We start from the raw sequence: 9,259 nt of genomic DNA, 5'->3' as shown, positions 1-9,259 counted from the left end.
ATTAATTAAAAACTCAGGAGACAGTGCCCATCATGTGGAAGGTAATTAAATTAAGAAATTTTGGAGAAAGGCACTATTTATCTCAGGAAATTGAACCAAAACTGATATTTTTTTATGGAGCTTGTTCAGAAAACTGTTTTCTACAATCTGATTGATTGATGTTTTAAAATGTAGTAGTGTGATGTGGTAGAGGATTGAAATAGTAGTTTATGTAACAAGTTGCAATAAGAGGATTTTTTCAGCACGAGTCGTACATTTATCCAACGAGGTTCACCGGGTTGGATAAATACGAAGAGTGCTGAAGAAAAGAAGTTTTGCAACGAGTTCCATACAACATTTTTTGCAATTCCAAAAAACATACACTGAGTGAAATTTTATGTCAAATTTTCATGTTTTTTGTCAATAAATCGTTTAAATCAAAAAATGTTGAAAAGTGTAACTTTTCGAAACAAGTGCTGAAAAGTTCAACTTTTCAGCACCCATTTATGTGCTGAAAATTAGAACTTTTCAGCACCCATTTAAGTGCTGAAAATTAGAACTTTTCAGCATTTATTTTGAAAAGTGCTGCTATTCGATTCTGTTATTTTTGGTACAGAAAAGTAGGCTATTTCGTCGTTCAAGAATGACAGGAAAAGTAAGTAGTTTCACGACGGAATTGCAAAAAAATAATTTTCGGAACCAGCTTATTAAATAAATAATTTATGTTTTGCTTTTTTTGCTCAAATTTGTATCCGGGCAATGTGTTGCTGTAATTTCATGACAAATTGTACAAAGAAAAGATTCACTTTCGGTCGTATCGGAGTTTCCAGCTTGGATTTTGGAGTAATTTCAAAGAAAGGTAGGAACTGGTAAGTTGGGTTCGAATTTTTTTATTGGTCAAATATTGGTCAAATATAGTTGTTTAGAGTCCCCAAGGTATTATTCATAAGAAATTTGAGTGATATCAACATGAATGCACCGATTTTCTGTGATTTTTTTGAACAAATATCCCATAAAATCTAAAAATAATCTTCAAAAAAAAGTTGTTCTAGACCCCCCGACGAAATATTTCGGTATACCCCGCAAAATGTCAGGAAAGAGCCCATCTTTCACAGTGCCAAATATCAGACATACCGATTTTTTTATCTTTGAGGTCTCGAAAAAATACACCTTGTGTTCTCCAGACCATTCTCTGTAGGCCTGACCATACCAGAAGTTGGCGCTTGATTTTTCCAGACCTGTAGAAGCGTTTGATTAAAAAGTTCGAATTTCCCATAGTAATTCCCATGTAAACTTTAAGCCTGATGCGCGCAGCCAGTTTACATCAAAATGATCTGATATTTGGCATGCGAGCCCCAATGGGCTTACCCTACAAGGGGAACCATACTAAAACTTGATAGGAGATATTTTTTGAAAAACGTACCCACCCTAATAATCAAAGAATTCCTTCCTATATCATCTTTGATCGGGATCGGGTTTGATAAAGAAGCAAAAAGTTCATACTCAGTTTTAATAGAAAATACTGAGCAAAATCGAACTGTTCTGGCAACACTTTCCCAACACTAGCAAATCTCTCCTCCCGCACAGTAAAGGCACATATTACAACGGACACGAGCAGCAAATCCGACGCATCTTACCGCGCACCAACACACTCTCAAGAGGAGGAGGGAAAACTCACCGCCACCGCCGTTCGTCCCCCGGCAACGGGAAAAATCTAGTGCGAGATTTGGCAAGTGGCGTGGGGTTCGGGGGTGGCTCTCTACCGGCACAGTCTATATAAAAATTTTCAGCCAATTTTCTCGGTCGAGGTTTTTCCGCGCCCGTTCGGGATCGGGCGGCCGCCAGTTTTTCCCCAATCTCGGTCGTGTGCGGTCGTGCCGGCGTCGACGTCGTCTGGCAGAACTTTCGTGAGTGCGTGCGTGCGTGAAAGAGGCTGACTTTTGTGGCTGGTGGTGGAGGAGGAGGAGTAGTTGTTTTCCCTCCCCCGGGTTTTCCTTCTTTTCTTGGGTAGAATTTTCTTCGCAGCTAGGGTGGGTTGGTTTGTTATGGTGTCAGTTGTTAAACAGTTGCGTTGAAATTTGTTTGGACTACAAAAGTTAAAATATGAAGAATAAAAGTTTCAGTGAAAAGTCCAACCAGAGCCCAAAACTGGTCCAGCTACCCTACGTGTTTGTGCGTCTAGAGTGTTCTCATTTTTTCAAATGTCCAACGCGATACGGTGTGTAACAACACTCACCTCGGTCTACAACGAAAATAAACTACGCTTCTGGGGTCTCTTCACCAAGGCAAGTCGTCTTCGTTCCCGGCTAGAAAATCTGCATTCTGTTCCGGCTGAAAGGATGAGATCTACTATTCCAGAGCAGAAGTGCGTGACATCAACGAGAAGAAAACTCAAGTAGTGATTGATTCGAGAATGGATGTGACTAGTGCCTGTTTTATGGATACACGTTTTCTGGAAGATAATAAAGTCTTCAGCGAGTCTTAATAAAAAAAGATGAAAATTCAACTTATTTGAAATTGTTCTGATCATCAGAAACTTTAAAGTGTGATTTAGCTATCTTGCTGATGCTGAACTGTGAAAGAAGTTTAAACAATTCAGTATTATAATCTCATAAAACGCACATCATAAAGCGCTTCAAAATACTTCAATTTTCCGTAGTTCACAGATAGTTTTTCCCCGTTGGTGCAATGTACCCTGCTGCAGGCTGTCAGAAAGACGTGACGTCCCCCACCGACAGAATCACAGAAGAGTTTCACAAATACAGACATTTTAGTTTTGCTACACCAGCAGCAGCAGTGCGAGATGACAAACGGGAAAATTCTCTACCACCCAACTGGCGCAAATGGGGTGGTGGGAGGAAGCGACGGCTACCAAACATGATCCCTTCCACTTGCACCCACGTGGCTTCAGATGCTAGAATGGTGAACTTTTCCGGGTTTTGCTGTCTCGTTTTTGCTGCAGTGACTATAGTGCTGGGTAGTGCAGAGCTAACAGCAGACGCAGCATCCACTACGGGTTCTAGCTGGCAGGCTACGAATGTGTTGTGATGGTTTAGAAGCAGTGCCGGAGATAGAGTTTTGTCAGGAGTTTGTAGTGGATATTCGTGAAGATTCTTGCCCACAGTTTTTCTGGTTTTACAAATGCCAAAAGTAAATTTGAAAAAAAATCACAAATCCATTTTATAACAATATGTATACTCTTCAATTTTCAGAGAGTTATGAGTACCGTCAGTGTGAGTGGCAATTAACCTAAAACGATATAACTCTCGTAATTTCTAAACAACAAACTGTTCTTAGACAGTTTATCAACATTTCCCCGAAATGTTGTACAATTTCCAATCATTCGAAATTTAGCCCAAACAGCAAAAAAAAAAAAAAAACAATAATACAGCTGTATGTAAAAGGCCTGAGTGTAAAATAAATTTTGCATGACATTATGTAATATTACACTCAAAAATATGCAGCCCATTATCATGGGAAACAAATTTTACCAAAATGTAAGGCTTCAAAAAAAAATCAAATTATTCGCTCTACAGCATTGCCTTGGCGTTCTAGATTGCGAGATTCCTACTCGAAACTAGGTGTTCGAAGGCTTGATTGTTGAGGCAATTGCAAACCTCTTTTTACACCTTAGCTTCCATCCACCCCGGGATTCGAACTGACGACCTTTGGATTGTGAGTCCAACTGCCTACCAGCGACTCCACTAAGGCAGGACCCAGGGAGACGACTCCTACACCTGGACTGAGCTAACGACCTAACCTTTTTTTATGTTAGTCCGGGACCAACATTTACTTCCCTTCCGACGGAAGGCGTGATCAGACAAATCTCGTCTCGAAAAATGCCACCGGGACCGTCTGGGATCGAACCCAGGCCGACTGGGTGAGAGGCAATCACGCTTACCCCTACACCACGGTCCCGGCAAGGCTATGGAGGCGTTTATCCTTTCCACTCTTCATCGGTCTGATTTTTTTATTTGTAATTTGTTGATTTACTGAATACGCTATGTTTTTAGTCAAATTTCGAAGGTTTTTTTTAAATTATTTTTCTTTTGAGAATATCCAATTACATAAAAATTAATTGTAGTAGGGTAATTCTCCGCCAACTCACACAGCAGTTGCCCCGACCCCTCTTCGATTTGCGTGAAACTTTGTCCTAAGGGGTAACTTTTGTCCCTGATCACGAATCCGAGGTCCGTTTTTTGATATCTCGTGACGGAGGGGCGGTACGACCCCTTCCATTTTTGAACATGCGAAAAAAGAGGTGTTATTCAATAATTTGCAGCCTGAAACGGTGATGAGATAGAAATTTGATGTCAAAGGGACTTTTATGTAAAATTAGACGCCCGATTTGATAACGTACTCAGAATTCCGAAAAAAACGTATTTTTCATCGAAAAAAACACTAAAATAGTTTTAAAAACTCTTCCATTTTCCGTTACTCGACTGTAAAAAAAATTGGAACATGTCATTTTATGGGAAATTTAATGTACTTTTTGAATCTACATTGACCCATAAGGGCCATTTTTTCATTTAGAACAAAATATTTCATTTTAAAATTTCGTGTTTTTTTCTAACTTTGCAGGGTTATTTTTTAGAGTGTAACAATGTTCTACAAAGTTGTAGAGCAGACAATTACAAACATTTTGATATATCGACATAAGGGGTTTGCTTATGAACATCACGAGTTATCGCGATTTGACGAAAAAAAGTTTTGAATAAGTTGGTCGTCATCGATCATGGCCGTTCATGATCACCCGCGACAGACACGGACGACGAAACAAAGAGAAACGCAAAAAGTAACTTTTTCAAAACTTTTTTTCGTAAAATCACGATAACTCGTGATGTTTATAAGCAAACCCATTATGTTTATATATCAAAATTTTTGTATTTGTCTGCTCTACAACTTTGTAGAACATTGTTACACTCTAAAAAATAACTCTGCAAAGTTAGAAAAAACACAAAATTTTAAAATGAAAAATTTTGCTCTAAATGAAACAAATTACCCTTCTGGGTCAATAAAGATTCGAAAAGTACATTAAATTTCCCATAAAATGACATGTTCCAAAACAATTTACAGTCAAGTAACGGAAAATGGGAGAATTTAAAAAAAAATGTGTTTTTTTCGATGAAAAATACGTTTTTTCGGAATTCTTAGTACGCCATCAAATCGGGCGTCTAATTTTACATAATTTTTTTTTTTTTTGAATTAAATATACTTTATTGAATCTTTCTTATAATAATTACATTTGGTTTACATAATAAGTGGTCAGCTGTGGCTCTTCAGCTTTAGTTTGCTTTTCGTGATTTAAACACTGTTCATTTTTATAACTTTAAAAGTATATGATTTATCATTTTTGTAACACTAGGTACAATGAGGAAAAAAAATGTTAAGAAAACATAACCTAACCTAAAACTAACTTAATCTTACCATAAACTAAACCAATCCTTGAATCAAGGGGTATTCAGAAATAGCACATTTTTCCCTGAATTTCAAACATTTTTCTTGAATCTTCTGATCCAACATTTTAACTTCTGCTAATTCATGAACCTCACTTGATCTTGTCCAGCCAGGAACATTCAAAACCATTTTGAGTACCTTATTTTGGACACGCTGGAGCTTCAATTTATGAGTTCTAGCGCAACACTCCCAAACAGGTACTGCATACTCAATAACGGGGTAAATTATTTGTTTGTAAACTGCTAACTTATTTTTCAAAGATAGCTTTGATTTTCTGTTAATTAAAGGATACAAACACCTGATGAGAATGCTGCACTTGTTCAATATTTTGTCTACATGCTGCCGAAACAAAAGTTTCGAGTCAAGTATGAGACCTAAATACACAACTTCCTTTGACCAGGGTATCGAAACATCATTCATTTTAATCAAAACATCATCCTTTGGGACAAATCTGGCCGATTTGGAAAGTGGAAAAATGATGGTATGAGTTTTGGCTGCATTTATGCGAATTTTCCAGTCGCCAAAGTATTCGGAAAGAACGTCAAGACCCTTCTGAAGACGGCCAACTAAATATCTGGTTATTTTACCCTTATAAATAACGGCAGTGTCATCAGCAAAAAGTGACAACACACCATTACCAGGAAGAGTAGGCAAATCAGATGTAAAAATATTGTACAGAAGTGGGCCAAGAATACTTCCTTGGGGAACCCCAGCATCAATGTTGAATAATCCAGAAGCAATCCCATTCAGAAAAACCTTGAACGATCTCTCCGAAAGATAGTGCTGGATAATTTTGATAAGATACATTGGAAAACCGTATAAATATAGTTTATGTATCAAACCATCATGCCAAACATTGTCAAAAGCCTTCTCAACATCCAACAAAGCCATAGCAGTTGATTTAGACTCAAGCTTGTTCTGCTTGATGATTTTGGTTACTCTCGTAAGCTGATGAGCAGTATTATGTCCCTTTCGGAAGCCAAACTGCTCGTTCAAAATTATATTATTATCGTTGGTAAAATCCAAAAGCCTTGAATAGATGACCTTCTCAAAGAGTTTGGACAGACTACTCAAAAGACTAATGGGGCGATAACTTGTTGGCGATGTTGGATCTTTTTGAGGCTTCAAAATTGGTATGACTTTGCCCAGCTTCCAATTGGTGGGGAAGTAACCAAGTTGCAAACATTTATTGAAAATATTGGCTAGATGTTGAAAGAACTGATCACTCTGTTTTTTCAACACCAGATTAAAAATGTTATCAAAGCCTGGAGCTTTCATATTTTTCATTTGTTTAACTGCAACTTTGACTTCCTCACCAGAAACATGGGAATCTGCAGGAAATTCAAAGGTAGAGTCATTGATTGTTGAAATACTATTGGCAACTGATGTTTCTTTACGGCTGGTCATGGAAGCGCCAAGATTATGTGAACTAACAAAATGAAGCCCAAGTGCATTTGCCTTTTCCTCGGATGTAATCAAAGGAGAATCCTCAACAATAAGAGGAGGAATAGGCTTTGGTTTGTTTTTAAGAACTTTTGAAAGTTTCCAAAATGGTTTTGAATAATTCCCAAGCTGGCTTACATGTTTTGAAAATTCTTGATTTCTGATATTGTCAAGTCGGTCTTGTATGATTTTGTTCAAATTGTTCACTGAAATCTTTTTGTCATAGTCCCCAGTCCGTTGATATTGTCTCCTATAAACATTCCTAAGTCTAATCAAGTGTTTAGTATCTACGTCAATATCAGTTACCTTAAAATTAACAGGAACCTCTCGAACGTTGGCAGCCTCTGCTTGGTTGATAGCCTGCTGGATCACCTCCAGCGAACGATCAATATCGGCAGAAGTTTCCGGGTGTTGATCATAGTCGATGTTGCTGTCGACCACTTGCTGAAACTGCTGCCAGTCAACGTTGTGGTAATCTTTCCGGGTTGGTTGCCGCTGCGGAGTAACGGATGCTCCAACCTCCACAACCACCGGATAGTGATCAGAACTCAACTCTTCAAACACCTCAGGATGAGCCACGTTCTCAGCCATATTGGTAATGAAGAAGTCGATGATTGAGTGATTCCCAGACCGAGCCACCCTCGTTGGACGATCCGGACTCACAACGTTGTAGTATCCGTTTTGCAGATCGTTGTGCAGAATCACTCCGTTCCGATTCCTCCTGCTGTTGCCCCAAACTTCATGTTTCGCGTTGAGGTCACCAGCGATGATGTACTTTGCGCTCCGCCGTGTCAGCTTCTGGATATCGCTCTTCAGTTTTGCTGCTGAACCATCTCTGGCATTCACCTGACGTGGACAGTATGCAGCAATGAAGAGTACTGGGCCAACCGAAGTGGGAATTTCCACTCCAACGGCCTCGATGATGTCCAGCTTAAAGTGTGGCAGCCGGCGTGGCTTGAGATCACGATGAACAGCGACAAGCACACCTCCTCCTCCAGAGGTGGTCCTATCTAGCTGCGTCGCGATCTTGTAGTTTTGCAGATAAACTTTTTCACCGGGCTTCAGATGAGTTTCCGTGATGGCGGCTATGTCGATCTCCTTCTCGCGAAGAAAATCCACTAGCTCTAAATTCTTCCTCCTAATGGAGCAAGCGTTCCAATTCAGCAGCTTGAGGGACCTACGATCCATACTGGATGACGAACGAGGTCAGCACTTCAATCTGCTGGGTCTTGGTTTTGCATCCACGCAGTGCAGCGGACATCTGTTTGAAAATATTGAGGAGTTCGGTTGAGGTGTAAAGATCATTACCATTTTCCTCAACTGCTGGTTCTTGGGTTGGTCTTGGCTCCTGGCTGAAGCCCGGTGGTGGCGGTCTCGGCTCCTGGCTGGAACCCGGCCGTGGATGATTCACCTCAGCTCTCTTCCTGGGATCCAACGGCAACGGTGCCAAGTTTGGGACCTGGCGTCGCGGTTGAAGAGGTGGAAAATTTTCCTCCACCAGGGCTGGAGGAGTTCTACGACGCTGAGGCTGATTCTTCGTCGATGCTTGCTGCCGAATTTTCACGAACTCAGCTCTCTTGGGGCACTTTCGGTCGGTTGACGAGTGCTCACCGTTGCAGTTGAGACACTTCACCAGCGAATCTTGGATGCACTGGGATGTGATGTGCGCATCGGTACCACATTTGGCGCAACGACGCTTCAGGTGGCAGTTCTTACCTCCGTGCCCGAAACCCAGGCAGTTGAAGCATTGTGTGACGTCACGATGCACTGGTCGGTATCGCTCCCACGACACGATAATGTTGAAAACCGCTCGAATTGCCTTCAGCTCAGGAAGCGTCGTCGATCCCTTAGCCAAATGCAGCAGGTAGAGCTGGTCACGGTACTTGATGTCTTTGTTGCGTCGGCTCATTTTGTACACGGCCAACACATCCAGTTTCAAAACTTTTAGCTCGGCAGCTAATTCCTCCACTGGCATGTCGTACAGACCTCTGACGACGATTTTGTACGGCTTATCCATGGCGACATCATGGGTAAAGTACTCCGCCTCGTTTTCGGTCAAGTAATCCTTGACCAGTTGATAGTGCTGCCTGGATTGCACCAGCACCTTAAATCCGTCCTGACACAGACGAATGTTGCCTAGGACTTTCCCAGACTTGATGAGTTCAACCAGCCCCGCTCGAAAGTCGATCGTTGCTGCTGATTGCCGCACATAAAAAGGAGGCAGTTTCTCCTTTCGCTGTTTCACTTCATTCTCCTTTGCTTCCGCTACCTGGTCCTCGTCAGGCAGTCCAGCGAACTTGTTGTTCTTCAATAGCTGCTCCTCGTGGGACGAAGAGTTCTCCTCCTCCTCATCCATCGGTACAGTACCGTCGCTCTTTTT

At 40.9% G+C, this 9,259-nt stretch overlaps 1 protein-coding gene across 3 annotated transcripts in view; it reads left to right on the top strand.

Annotated features, from left to right (window-relative positions):
* Positions 1–1,814: 1,814 nt before the first annotated feature.
* The window catches only part of LOC120419089 (uncharacterized), a 44,526-nt gene continuing 37,081 nt past the window's right edge, over positions 1,815–9,259 (top strand). The window contains exon 1 of one of the 3 annotated variants that reach the window (XM_052709452.1): positions 1,815–1,886. The gene's annotated coding sequence lies outside the window, so the exon portion shown is untranslated. Of the gene's footprint in view, positions 2,010–9,259 lie in introns of all 3 variants that reach the window. The other 2 variants (XM_039581673.2, XM_052709451.1) reach the window with 2 other exon arrangements.

The sequence above is a fragment of the Culex pipiens genome, chromosome 3, assembly GCF_016801865.2.
Source record: "Culex pipiens pallens isolate TS chromosome 3, TS_CPP_V2, whole genome shotgun sequence".
Classification (NCBI taxonomy): domain Eukaryota; kingdom Metazoa; phylum Arthropoda; class Insecta; order Diptera; family Culicidae; genus Culex; species Culex pipiens.
Note: the sequence above shows the minus strand (reverse complement) of the source record. Positions and strands in the feature narration are given on the sequence as shown.